This window comes from Papio anubis, chromosome 1 (assembly GCF_008728515.1).
Source record: "Papio anubis isolate 15944 chromosome 1, Panubis1.0, whole genome shotgun sequence".
In the NCBI taxonomy this organism is placed as follows: domain Eukaryota; kingdom Metazoa; phylum Chordata; class Mammalia; order Primates; family Cercopithecidae; genus Papio; species Papio anubis.
In genome coordinates, this window is record NC_044976.1 from 111353319 (window position 1) to 111365789 (window position 12471).

General features: G+C 44.9%; 1 long non-coding RNA gene across 1 annotated transcript in view; it reads left to right on the top strand.

Moving 5' to 3' along the window:
* The window catches only part of LOC101012420, an 89802-nt gene that overhangs the window by 74668 nt on the left and 2663 nt on the right, over window positions 1-12471 (top strand). The window contains exon 4 of the long non-coding RNA XR_652059.4: window positions 1081-1179. This is a non-coding gene — a long non-coding RNA (uncharacterized LOC101012420). The remainder of the gene's footprint in view (window positions 1-1080; window positions 1180-12471) is intronic.

Consider the following 12471-nt stretch of genomic DNA (forward strand, 5'->3'; position numbering starts at 1 on the left):
GCTAGAGTACAGTGGCACGATCCCTTGGTTCAAGGGATTCTCCTCCCTCAGCCTCCGGAGTAGCTGTGATTACAGGTGCCCGCCACCACACCCAGCTAATTTTCGAATTTTTAGTAGAGATGGGGTTTCGCCATGTTGGTCAGGCTGGTCTCAAATTCCTGACCTCAGGCGATCCACCGGGCTCGGCCTCCCAAAATGTTAGGATTACAGGCGTGAGCCACGCACACAGCCTATATGGATGTAATTTTAAGGTAATACCAAATATTTATAAAAACAACAAAACCCTGCTCTATTCCACAGTCTTACTCTCTAGATATGCAACTACTTAAGCTAAGCAGGTTTGGTCAATCTCTATCTTTTTTTTTTTTTTTTTTTTTTGAGACGGAGTCTCGCTGTGTCACCCAGGCTGGAGTGCAGTGGCCGGATCTCAGCTCACTGCAAACTCCGCCTCCCGGGTTTACGCCATTCTCCTGCCTCAGCCTCCCGAGTAGCTGGGACTACAGGCGCCCGCCACCACGCCCACCTAATTTTTGTATTTTTAGTAGAGACGGGGTTTCACCGTGTTAGCCAGGATGGTCTTGATCTCCTGACCTCGTGATCCGCCCGTCTCGGCCTCCCAAAGTGCTGGGATTACAGGCTTGAGCCACCGTGCCCGGCCAATCTCTATCTTTAAAAGAAGTCCTTTTTCATATTTAAAAAATCAAAGACATTTCATCCTCTGACCCTTTCCCCACTGTCAATAATTTCAATAGTATTTCCATTTGTCGTTTGCAATCACATTGGCAATTTCTTTCAGTATCTCTTAGTATCGGGGACTAGAAATTTTACTTTTTAAAAATTTATTTCTTAATTTTTCTTTTTCTTTCTTTTTTTTTTTTAGTAGAGATGGTGTCTCTCCATGTTACCCAGGCTGGTCTGAAACTCCTGGTCTCCCAAAATACTGGGATTATAGGCATGAGCCACCACACCCAGTTGAAATTTTAATTTTTTAAAAAGTAGCAGAATTTCTCTTATTATCTTACTTCAATGGTGTTCTCTTCTCTTCTCTTCTCTTTTGTTTTCTTTTCTTTTTTGAAACAGGGTCTTCCCCTGTTGCCCAGGCTGGAGTGTAGTGGCACATTCATAGCCTCGGCCTCCTAGGCTCAAGGGATACTCTGCATCAGCCTCTTGAGACTACAGGTAAGTGCTTCCATGGTGAGACAGGGTTTCACCATGTTGGCCAGGCTGGTCTCGAATTCCTGAATTCAAGTAATCCACCGGCCTCGGCCTTCCAAAGTGCTGGGATTACAAGTGTGAGCCACCATGCTCGGCCTGATTTCCAGATTTTAAATGTGATACGTTTCCCCACAAGCCCCACATTTTCCAGAAGAGCTAGCTTGACACAAACTACATTTTGCTCATGGATGAAATGTAAAGAATTTATAATCAAGCGGCTTCCTCCCCTCCCTGATGCCCTGCCACTGATCCCTCATGAACATTACTTAGGAAGACCCTTTGCCCCAACTCGTTTTTTAAAAAGTGAAATAACAGAAAGTGAAGAGGTTTTCTGAGTATGTTAGCAACTCTCCACTGTTAAGCAGGTCTTCTCTAGGTTTACAACAGAAATAGCTAAGGAGGCAGAGCTCACACCTACTTTGTCTGTCTTTCTGATACTGAACAAAACCTTTACTCAACTTTGCTGCTTTCTAATGATTCTGTCCTATTTCTACGGTTTTTTTTTTTTTTGGCAAACTCCTCTAGCAAATTATCTGCACAGTTATTGTCACCTCTTAATGTCAAATAACAAATAATTTGGTTTTAGTCTCTATTGAAATATAATTAAGGGCCATTATCTACTCCTGAATAGTCACATTAAAATGCCTCTTCTCAGTCTTTACTGAGAGTTCCCTATTGAGTTTGTTACTGCAAACCACTCTATTAAGGAATGGCTTTTCTTCTCTTTATAATTAAAGAAAATTACATGAACAGTATAGCAACATTAATACAGCTCTAGATAAAAGACAGAAAAAGTCACCCACAATGTCACTACCCATCCAAAAGTAAACATTTTTTAAAAAGTTTTCGTTATTGTTGTTGTTTTTGAAACGGAGTTTCATTCTTGTTGCCCAGGCTGGAGTGCAGTGGCGCAATCTCTGCTCACCACAACCTGCGTCTCCCGGGTTCAAGCGATTCTCCTGCCTCAGCCTCCTGAATACCTGGGACTACAGGCATGCGCCAGCACGCCTGGCTAATTTTGTATTTTTAGTAGAGACAGGGTTTCTCCATCTTGGTCTGGCTGGTCTCAAACTCCTGACCTCAGGTGATCCGCCCTCCTCGGCCTCCCAAAGTGCTGGGATTACAGGCATGAGCCACCGTGCCTGGCCAAAGTTATGTTTTTAGGACACTAGCAGCTGGGTGCAATGGCTCCGCCCGGCCAGCATGGTAAAACCCTGTCTCTACTTAAAATACAAAAACTTAGGCATGATGGCGTGCACCTGTAATCCCAGCTACCCAGAAGACTGAGGCAGGAGAATTGCTTGAACCCGGGAAGCAGAGGTGGCAGTGAACCGTGATCGCACCACTGCACTCCAGCCTGGGTAACAGAGTGAGACTCCATCTCAAAAAAAAAAAAAAATTATTCACATTTCACCCATGAGCAAAATCTAGTTTGTGTTAAGCTAGCTCTTCTGGAAATGTGAGGCTGGTGGGGAGATGTATTCTATTTAAAATCCTGAAATCAGTCTGAGCGTGGTGGCTCACACCCCCAGGTAGGTGGATCATCTGAGGTTAGGAGTTTGAGACCAGCCTGACTAACATGGTGAAACGCTGTCTCTATTAAAAATACAATATTAGACCGGACGTGGTGGCTCACGCCTGTAATCCAGCGCTTTGGGAAGCCAAGGCAGGCGGATCACCTGAGTTCGGGAGTTCGAGACCAGCCTGACCAACATGAAGAAACCTCATCTGTACTAAAAATACAAAAATCAGCCGGGCATGGTGGCACATGCCTGTCATCCTAGCTACTTGGAAAGCTGAGGCAGGAGAATCGCTTGAACCTGAGAGGCGGAGGTTGCGGTGAGCCACGATCACGCCATTGCACTCTAGCCTGGGCAACAAGAGGGAAACTCCATTATCAAAACAAAAAGGCTGATGTAGTGGCACATGCCTGTAATCCCAGCTATTTGGGAGGCTGAGGTAGGAGAATCTCTTGAACCCAGAAGGCAGAGGTTGCAGTGAGCTGAGATCACGCCTTTGCACTCCAGCCTGGGCAACAAGAATGAGACTTCGTCTCAAAATTAAATTAAATTAAATTAAATTAAATTAAATTAATAAAATAAGGGCGGGCGCGGTGGCTCATGCCTGTAATCCCAGCACTTTGGGAGGCCAAGGCGGGCACATCACCTGAGGTCGGAAGTTCGAGACCAGCCTGACCAATATGGAGAAACCCCGTCTCTACTAAAAATACAAAATTAGCCAGGCGTGGTGGTGCATGCCTATAATCCCAGCTACTAGGGAGGCTGAGGCAGGAGAATCACTTGAACCCGGGAGGTGGAGGTTGTGGTGAGCCGAGATCACACCATTGCACTCCAGCCTGGGCAGCAAGAGCAAAACTCCGTCTAAAAAAATTAATAAAATAAATAAATAAAATCCTGAAATCAGTTAAGCCTTAGTGAGGGTGTCTTAGGGCCTCCCCAGATGGGTGTATGTTTTGAGGAAGGAAGAAAGTAGAGAGAACAAAAATGACAAGGGGGCCGGGCATGGGGGCTCATGCCTGTAATCCTAGCATTTTGGGAGGCCGAGACGGGTGGATCACCTGAGGTCAGGAGTTCAAGACCATCCTGGCCAACGTGGTGAAACCCCGTCTCTACTAAAAATACAGAATTTAGCTGGGCATGGTGGCACGCACCTGTAATCCCAGCTACTTGGGAGGCTGAGGTATGAGGATTGCTTGAACCATGGAGGTGGAGGTTGCAGTGACCCGAGATTGCACCATTGCACTCCAGCCTGGGCAACAGAGCAAGACTCTGTCTCAAAAAAAAAAGCAAGGGAAAATAATGATTAGGTTGATGAACAGAAAGGCCCTTAGGCAAAATTATGCTTTTCCTATGTAGTTCTGGAAGTAATGTCCTCCTCTTAGTTTAGCAGAAAGGATTGCCTCTTACTGGCAGAATTTCTTGCTAGGTAGAAAGGAAAGGTAGAACCAAGCCAGTGGAGATGTATTTTTACAAAGCACTGGATCTTTCCACACTTCGCAGATAACACTATGTAAAGAGTACCTTCTAATACATAGAACACTCTTTATTTAGGCCAAATCAAGGTTTCTGGATACTCTATAGTGGTCAGGCTGGGTAAACGGTTAGGGAGGGAAGGAAAGGGACTTTTCACATCATATCTGTTGTATCTTTTAAATTTTGTATTATGAACATGTGTCATTTATTGAAACAGTAAGTTGTTACTTTAAAGACTCAATTAAGGCTGAGTAGCAAAATTTAAGATTTAGTTCTTTGGTCAGCATAGCCTCCAGTATTTATTTCTTTTCTTATCCAACTTGTTCATCCGCTTTGTGATTTTGTACTGTGGAGTTTTAGTTTAGGGACCTCTCCCTGCAAGTGACATCCCCAAACAGAAGTTATCAAATCTAAGGTAAACAGATCAATTTATGCCTGACATTTCATTTTCTTCCATAAGCTCTGTTTCCCACCAGCAAACAAAACATCTTGTTAAAACAGAGACTGTCCACTTTAAGCTTCAGATGAGAATTACAGTCAGCTTCCAGCCCTGCTGTTTACAAGCTACGTGCCATTCTGCAGGGCATGCTACCGCTCTGGGATTGGGTTTCCTCATGTGGGACTGCAGAAGGTGCACTCAATTTACTAGATATAGGTCAAAGGATGTACTTCAACTTCTGGCTCTGCCACTTTGTTGTTGTGCGACCTTGGACATGCTGCTTGGCCTGTAAGCTTCCGTTTCTGTAAAACAGGGATAACACTTCCTTCCAGGGAGGTTTTGAAAGTGGGATGAGGGATCTAAGATGCCTAGGACACATGAGTGCTTAAGCCATGTTAGTGTCTCCTCCTTTCTCTTCACCTGTTTCTTTCCGGGTTGTTTTTGTTTGTTTGCTTTTACTTTATAAAATAAGAACAGTGAACTACCTATTATGCAGATCTCCTGCCTTTCATAGTGCTTTCTAAACTGTGAAGCAGAAAGCAGAATGTGTGGTTGTTTGGGCACCAGGAGGACAAAGGGCCCCAGGCTTTGAATTTCTCTGACCTCTCTAAATTGTGTTTGAATTCCAGAGAAGAGCTCTGTTTTTCTAGGTGGGAATTAGGCAAGCTTTTCCTGGAGCTCACCCCAGTCAGCACCCTGAGGGCTGAGGGCTGAGGGCTTCCCTTCTGCAAGACTTCCCTGTCTTTGTGAGGCTTAGCATCACAAAGCCACCTGGAGAGTCATGGGTAGGTATTGTTCTTCAGAGACACCTGGATGCTGCCTCACTCCCTGAGCGGGAGGGAAAGCTGCTCTGGCCTTTGAAACATTGTATTGAAAACTCACACACAGAAGCCAAAACTGACAAGGATGATAAGCCAATAATAATAATAATAATGAACTATACCTGTTCTTCACCTGCTGTGCTCTGAGAGAGGTCAGAATGCCTTTAGGCCAGTACTTTGATTTTTTTTTTTTTTTTTTTTTTTTTTTTCTTTTTTGAGATGAAGTTTCAAAAAAGCTCTGTCACCCAGGCTGGAGTGCAATGGCATGATTTCGGCTCACTGCAACCTCCGCCTCCCAGGTTCAAGTGATTCTCCCACCTCAGCCTCCAGAGTAGCTGGGACTACAAGCACACGCCACCATGCCTGGCTAATTTTTTGTGTTTTTCATAGAGATGGGGTTTCACCTTGTTGGCCAGGCTGGTCTCGAACTCCTGACCTCAGGTGATGCACCTGGTCTTCCAGAGTGCTAGGATTACAGGCACGAACCACAGTGCCCGACTAGGTAGAAGTTTAGAAGAGTTCATTAAGACTCTGCCACTTGGTGGATTTGTAACCTGTATTAAACATTAACCCCCTCTGGGCCTGAGTTTCTCTATCTTAAGATGAGGAAAATTAGTGAAATAATACCTAACACACTTCTTAGCTCCAACTAACTTTGCTAAGCCAGATGCTTACAAATTGAAATTTTTTTTATGTCAACCCTGTCTTATTGCTTGGACAAAGTGGGAGAGAAGAAGGGTCTTAGTTTTTATACTGCAACCAGCATGTATCAGGCATTATATGAGGGACTTTATGTACACTAACCTATACACTGACTTCTATCACAGTATTGCTTTGTTAATTTGACAAATGATCTTCAAAAATGGTGGGCACTTGTGCCAAGGGTACTATCACAAGGTTCTCTAATTTAAATCCTATCAAGGAGACAAGTAATCAAAAGACAGAAATGGGAGGCAGAATTGGTACATAATTTAAAAAAATTTGCATTGGTGTGATACTGTACTAGACACTGGAAATAAGGTAATCACAGTTAACCTACTAAACAGATATATTACTTGATAGCAATAGAGAGTACATAATATGTCTAAATCAAGTATCCTGTATAAATCACAGGTCTGCTATTTCTCAACACATTATTTGTTTCCTTCCTTATCTTTTTTTTTTTTTTTTGAGACGGAGTCTCGCTCTGTCGCCCAGGCTGGAGTGCAGTGGCCGGATCTCAGCTCACTGCAAGCTCTGCCTCCCGGGTTTAAGCCATTCTCCTGCCTCAGCCTCCCGAGTAGCTGGGACTACAGGCGCCCGCCACCTCGCCCGGCTAGTTTTTTGTATTTTTAGTAGAGACGGGGTTTCACCATGTTAGCCAGGATGGTCTCGATCTCCTGACCTCGTGATCCACCCGTCTCGGCCTCCCAAAGTGCTGGGATTACAGGCTTGAGCCACCGTGCCCGGCCTCCTTCCTTCTCTACTAAAAAACATTATACACATAATTCATAAATCATTCTCATTATAAAAGAGTCAACAACATAGAGCAAAGATTTAGGGGTCATTCTCTACTCAGCTTTCCTTTCAGCCCCCAGCCCCTTACCTCATTCTCCCACCACCCAATCCCCTTAACAAAGAACCACAATGATGTATATTCCAAGTCATTTTCAAGTTAAATTTCATTATTGCTATCCTTATGTTTTCCTTTAAGGAAAAAGAAACTCTGGGCTGGGTGCAGTGGCTCACGCCTATAATCCCAACACTTTGGGAGGCCGAGGCGGCCAGATCACAAGGTCAAGAGATCAAGACCATCCTGGCCAACATAGTGAAGCCCCGTCTCTACTAAAAATACAAAAATTAGCTGGGCATGGTGGTGCATGCTGTAGTCCCAGTTACTCAGGAGGCTGATGCAGGAGAATTGCTTGAACCCAGGAGGGAAGTCAGGTCGCGGGGAGCGGGTCTAAGCTCTGCCGCGCCCAGGCTGGAGTGCAGTGGCGGGGTCTCCAGCTTGCAAACTCCAGCCTCGAGACTCTGCTGCCGACCTGCCTCAGCCTCCCGAGTAGCTGGGACCACAGCCCGCCCTCATGGCTAGTTTTTGTATTTTTAGTAGAGACGGTTTCACCGTGTCCAGCCAGGATAGTCTCGGTCTCCTGACCTCGTGATCCGCCAGCTCCGCCTCCCCCAGTGCTGCGTACAGGCTTGAGCCTTGGCGGAAGTCAGAGAGATCTTGAAGCACTCATTCCAGCCTGGCAACTGAGAGACAACGTCTCAAAAAAAAGAAAAGAAAAGAAAAACTCTGAAAAGGGTAAGGAAAAAGTGGGATTCAGTAACCTACAAAGCATTTTAGGCAGGACACTTTTCAAAATGCAGTTGGCAGAACTGGAAGTTGAACTGAGTGTGGTTTCCAGTACAGGGCATCTGGCCACCTTCACCTCAGTCAATACTGCTGATCGACTCTCTCTGGCTCTGGCTGGCCTGCCAGAGACAGCCAAACAGAGGAGACATGACAAATTACTAGCATCTTTTGCTTCCCTTTTTTTTTTTTTTTTGTGGAGAACAGGGTCTTGCTGTATCACCCAGCTTGATCTCGAACTCCTGGGCTGAAGCTGTTCTCCTGCCTCTGACTACCTAAGTGCTGGGGTTACAGGTGTAAGCCACTGCACTCTACCTTTACTTTTATTTCATATATTCATCAGTCCCCTTGTGCCCTGATAATGGCTAGAAATAGGAGTTTCTCTTACACACAGTACCAGGGACACGCTTTCTCTCCTTCTCTTTCCTTTCTAAAGGACAATGTCAAGGACATGTCCAGGACAGGTCAGAGAATGTTATATCAGAAATACTGCTGCTATATTTACCCCCACTTGTCTTTCAAGCAAAGCAATTTATATAATTCAAAACAAAACAAAAAACAGCAGAGGCAAACTGTCCTGGGTATCTTCAGAGAAGAAAAACATTGAATTTTAAAGCTGTGTATTTTACTTTGCAATAAATTTTTCTGGGGGCTAAAGATCCTTTTTCTCTTTGTTTTTACTTTTTAAAATTATCTGAGGAGAGAGTTAAAGAGATGTATCAGCTGGGTGCAGTGGCTCATGCCTGTAATCCCAGCATTTTGGGAGGCCAAGGCGGGCGGCAGGGGGGTGGGGATCACCTGAGGTCAGGAGTTCAAGACCAGCCTGGCCAACATGGTGAAACCGCATCTCTACAAAAATTAGCCAGGCATGATGGCGGGTGCCTGTAATCCCAGCTACTCAGGTGGCTGAGGTGGGAGAATCACTTGAACCCGGGAGGCAGAGGTTGCAGTGAGCCAAGATCGTGCCACTGCACTCCAGCCTGGGTAACAGAGCAAGACTCTGTCTCAAAAAAAAAAAAAAAAAACAAAGGCCGGGCACTTTGGGAGGCCAAGGCGGGCGGATCACGAGGTCAGGAGATCGAGACCATCCTGGCTAACCTGGTGAAACCCCATCTCTACTAAAAATACAAAAAAATAGCTGGGCGTGGTGGCGGGCACCTGTAGTCCCAGCTACTTGGGAGGCTGAGGCAGGAGAATGGTGTGAACCCGGGAGGCAGAGCTTACAGTGAGCTGAGATCGCGCCACTGCACCCCAGCCTGGGTGACGGAGCGAGACTCCGTCTCAAAAAATAATAATAATAAATTAAAACAAAACAAACAAAACTGTAACCCCAGTCAGCACATAAGAGTCCCAAATGTTAGATAGAGAATGCTGAGAGAATTAGGAGAGTGTTAGGGGAAGCTTTAAAGGAGAGAGTGGTATTTGAGACAGGAGGGGACAAGAAGACACTCCGGATAGAATAAAGAAAGATAAAGAAGAACAAACGTTCAAGATGTGCTTAGGGAACAATGACTACACCAATCTGACACATGTCAAGGAACAATGGGTGATAAGTTGGGCTCACATTTGGAGAGGCTAAAAAGTCTGTACTTAATTCCATAGATAATGGAGTGTCTGATATTTTCATTGAGAAATGACATGATTAAAGTAGTGCTTTAGGGCAATTAATACGGCAGCTGCCCTGGTGGTGGGGACGGATTGGAGGGCTAAAAGCTCTAGGTGCTTCAATGAGGGTGATACAGCATAACAAAATCTTCCTACCTCTGCATCAAATGCTGCTCAAGGGAGAACTTCCCACCTAGCACTTACATATTCAATATTTATACTTAACCAATTACGTTTTTAGTTGGTCTTCTTTCTTTTCCAAGCCTGACTCATGACTCCTGTAATATTAGAGAGTGAGCTGCCTGAGAATGGGCCCTTAATTGTTCTTTTCCTCTTCCTCCCTTTGTAACAGAGGCCCAAATTCCCTCCACACTGTGTCCAGCCTAGTGGTGAACCTCACTCAGGAGGAACAAACTGACACACAACTTCTGGGTGGGTCCAGCCTACACTTTCCTTCTGCTTTGGTTTCAGGCATTTTTGACAACATCTAAAACATCCAATTAATTCAGAGGGTTAAAAAAAGGGATTAATTGGCAGGAAGGTGGGGATGAAGAGGTGTGTCTGTGTCATAATGAAAGATAGATTTGAGTGATGGTCCTTTAAAAAAAATGTATGACATTCGTTGAGAAGTTATTGTATGTCAAGCATCTTGTAATTCAAATGTATTATCTCATTCATCTAGTTGACAAGCCTATGAGATAGTTTCTATTATTTTACAAATGAGAAAAGTGATGCAAAGAGAAGTTAAATAATTTGTTAATTATTCATAGCAAGTGACAGAGTCAAGATTTGAATTATGTCTCTTTGCTGTCAAAAGTTCATTATTTTGGCCAGGTGCGGTGACTCATGCCTATATAATCTCAGCACTTTGGGAGGCGGAGGCGGGAAGATTACATGAGGTCGGGAGTTCGAGACCAGCCTGGCCAACATGGTGAAACCCCATCTCTGCTAAAAATACAAAAACTAGCTGGGCATAGTGGCATGTGCCTGTAGTCCCAGCTACTTGGGAGGATGAAGCAGGACAATCGCTTGAACTCGGGAGGCAGACGTTGCAGTGAGCCAAGATCGAGCCACTGCACTCCAGCCTGGATGACAGAGTGAGACTCCGTCTCAAAAACAAAAAAAAAAAGTCCATTATTTTAACCACTGTAGACTACTGATTCTACATTAGGGACCTAGATATCAAGGCCAGTGTATCTTCAATTCTTTAATCCATACCCTTCTGAGATGCAACAGTACTGTTGCCTGAGTGGTTGTTGAAGGAGTTTATTTTTTTGGTTTAAGACATTGTTCCCAGAGATTAAATTGCAGATCCCTAACCTTCTCAATACTAAGTAGCTTCTAGGAGTGGATCTCAAAGCTTCGAAAGATTTTAGCCTGCCAGACAAATATCATTAATTAATTAATCCTTTTTCCCTTAAGACAGCCAGGTCTTCCACACTACCTTGATGGGTTTCTGGACAAAAAAAAAAAAAACCAAAGGAATTTGGGTAGCATAAATATAATTAATCATTTCTATTAGGCTTCTTTGAAAAGGAGAAAACAACTCTGATAATTTTTCATAATACTCTCATATATGGAGCCTCCAGGATAGTGGTAATAGGCGGACTTCATTAGAACTGTTCGCTGGGCGCTGCAGCCTGCTTTTTCCAACTGTAGCACTTTGGGAGGCCAGATGGCTGGATTTCACAGGCTGTGAGGATCGACTTAATCCTGGCAGCAGTGAAACTCCTGGGCTTCCTACTTGGGAAAGGCATGTTCCACATGAGGCAGGGTGGGCTTCTGTAGTCCCAGCTACTCGGGAGGCTAAGGTAGGAGAATAAGGGAATCTGGAGGCGGAGCTTGCAGTGAGCTTGAGATCCCCAGCCACCGCACCCAGCCTGGGCTTACAGAGCAGACCCTACCCCAAAGAAACTCTGCCCTGTGGACGGGCGTGAGGGTTTGCTTCTGTAATCTCAGTACTTTGGGAAAGTTGAGATGGTGGATTGGTGAGGCTGTGGGATTTAGATTTGGTCTCTAAGTAACATGTGAAACTTCTGCCTACCAAAAAATACAAAACCAGCCATGGTGGTGTTTCATGCAGTCCCAAATGATGGAGGTTGAGGGAGGGGACATGTGGAATTTGAGGCGGAGTGCAGGAGCTTGAGATCTTGGCCACTGCACTCCTAAGCCTGGGCCATAGAGCATCCATCTCAAAAAAAAAAAAAAAAAGAAACTCCTGTTCTGACCTTTCTGGAGTTAGAATGCTTTGACGTTTGGTAGGCCTATTAATACTTAGGGATTTTCTTTTTAGAGTTTGTCTTTGCTACCCAGGCTGGAGTGCAATGGTGTGATCTTGGCTCACTGCAACCCTCTGCCTCGTGTGTCTGGGCTTATCTCCTGCCCTCAGCCTCCTCCTAAGCACTCGCTGGCTGGTATTATGGTGGCACTCTGCTGGGTAGCTGCCCAGCCAATTTTGTGTATTTTTAGTAGAGATGGGGGTTTCACCATGCCACAGGCTGGTCTGAAACCCCTGACTTCAGGGTGATCCGCCCTGCCCCAGCCTCCTGGGCTGGGGTGCTGGGATTACAGGTGGAACCACTGACGCCTGTCTTTTATTCGAGAGACGAAGAGGAGGAGTGACGGATTACGTCGGAAAACACTCGGCTGGCAGCCTGCGCCTGCAATCCCAGCAACTGAGGCTGGAGTGGTGGATTCATGATTAGAGTTCCAGATGGCATAATGCATTTCATCCATAAACCCTGCTCTACCAACATGCAACTAATCCTGGGCAATGACATTTCTAAGGTCTGCAATTCCAGCCACTTGGGAGGCTGAGGATGAGAACTCACTTGAACCTGGGAGGCATTTGTTGAGCTGAGATCATACCATTGACTTAGCCTAAGGAGCAAAGGAGACTTAACTTAAAATAAAAAAAAAAAAAAAAAAAAAGAAAAAGAAAAAAAAAAGAAAAGAAAAGGGGAAAGGCAAGCAAAGCAACGGTGGCTGGTATGCAGTCTATGCCTTTGGGAGGCTGAGGCAGGGTGGAAGCTGGCCACATTAATCTGAATGAAGGAGCATTAG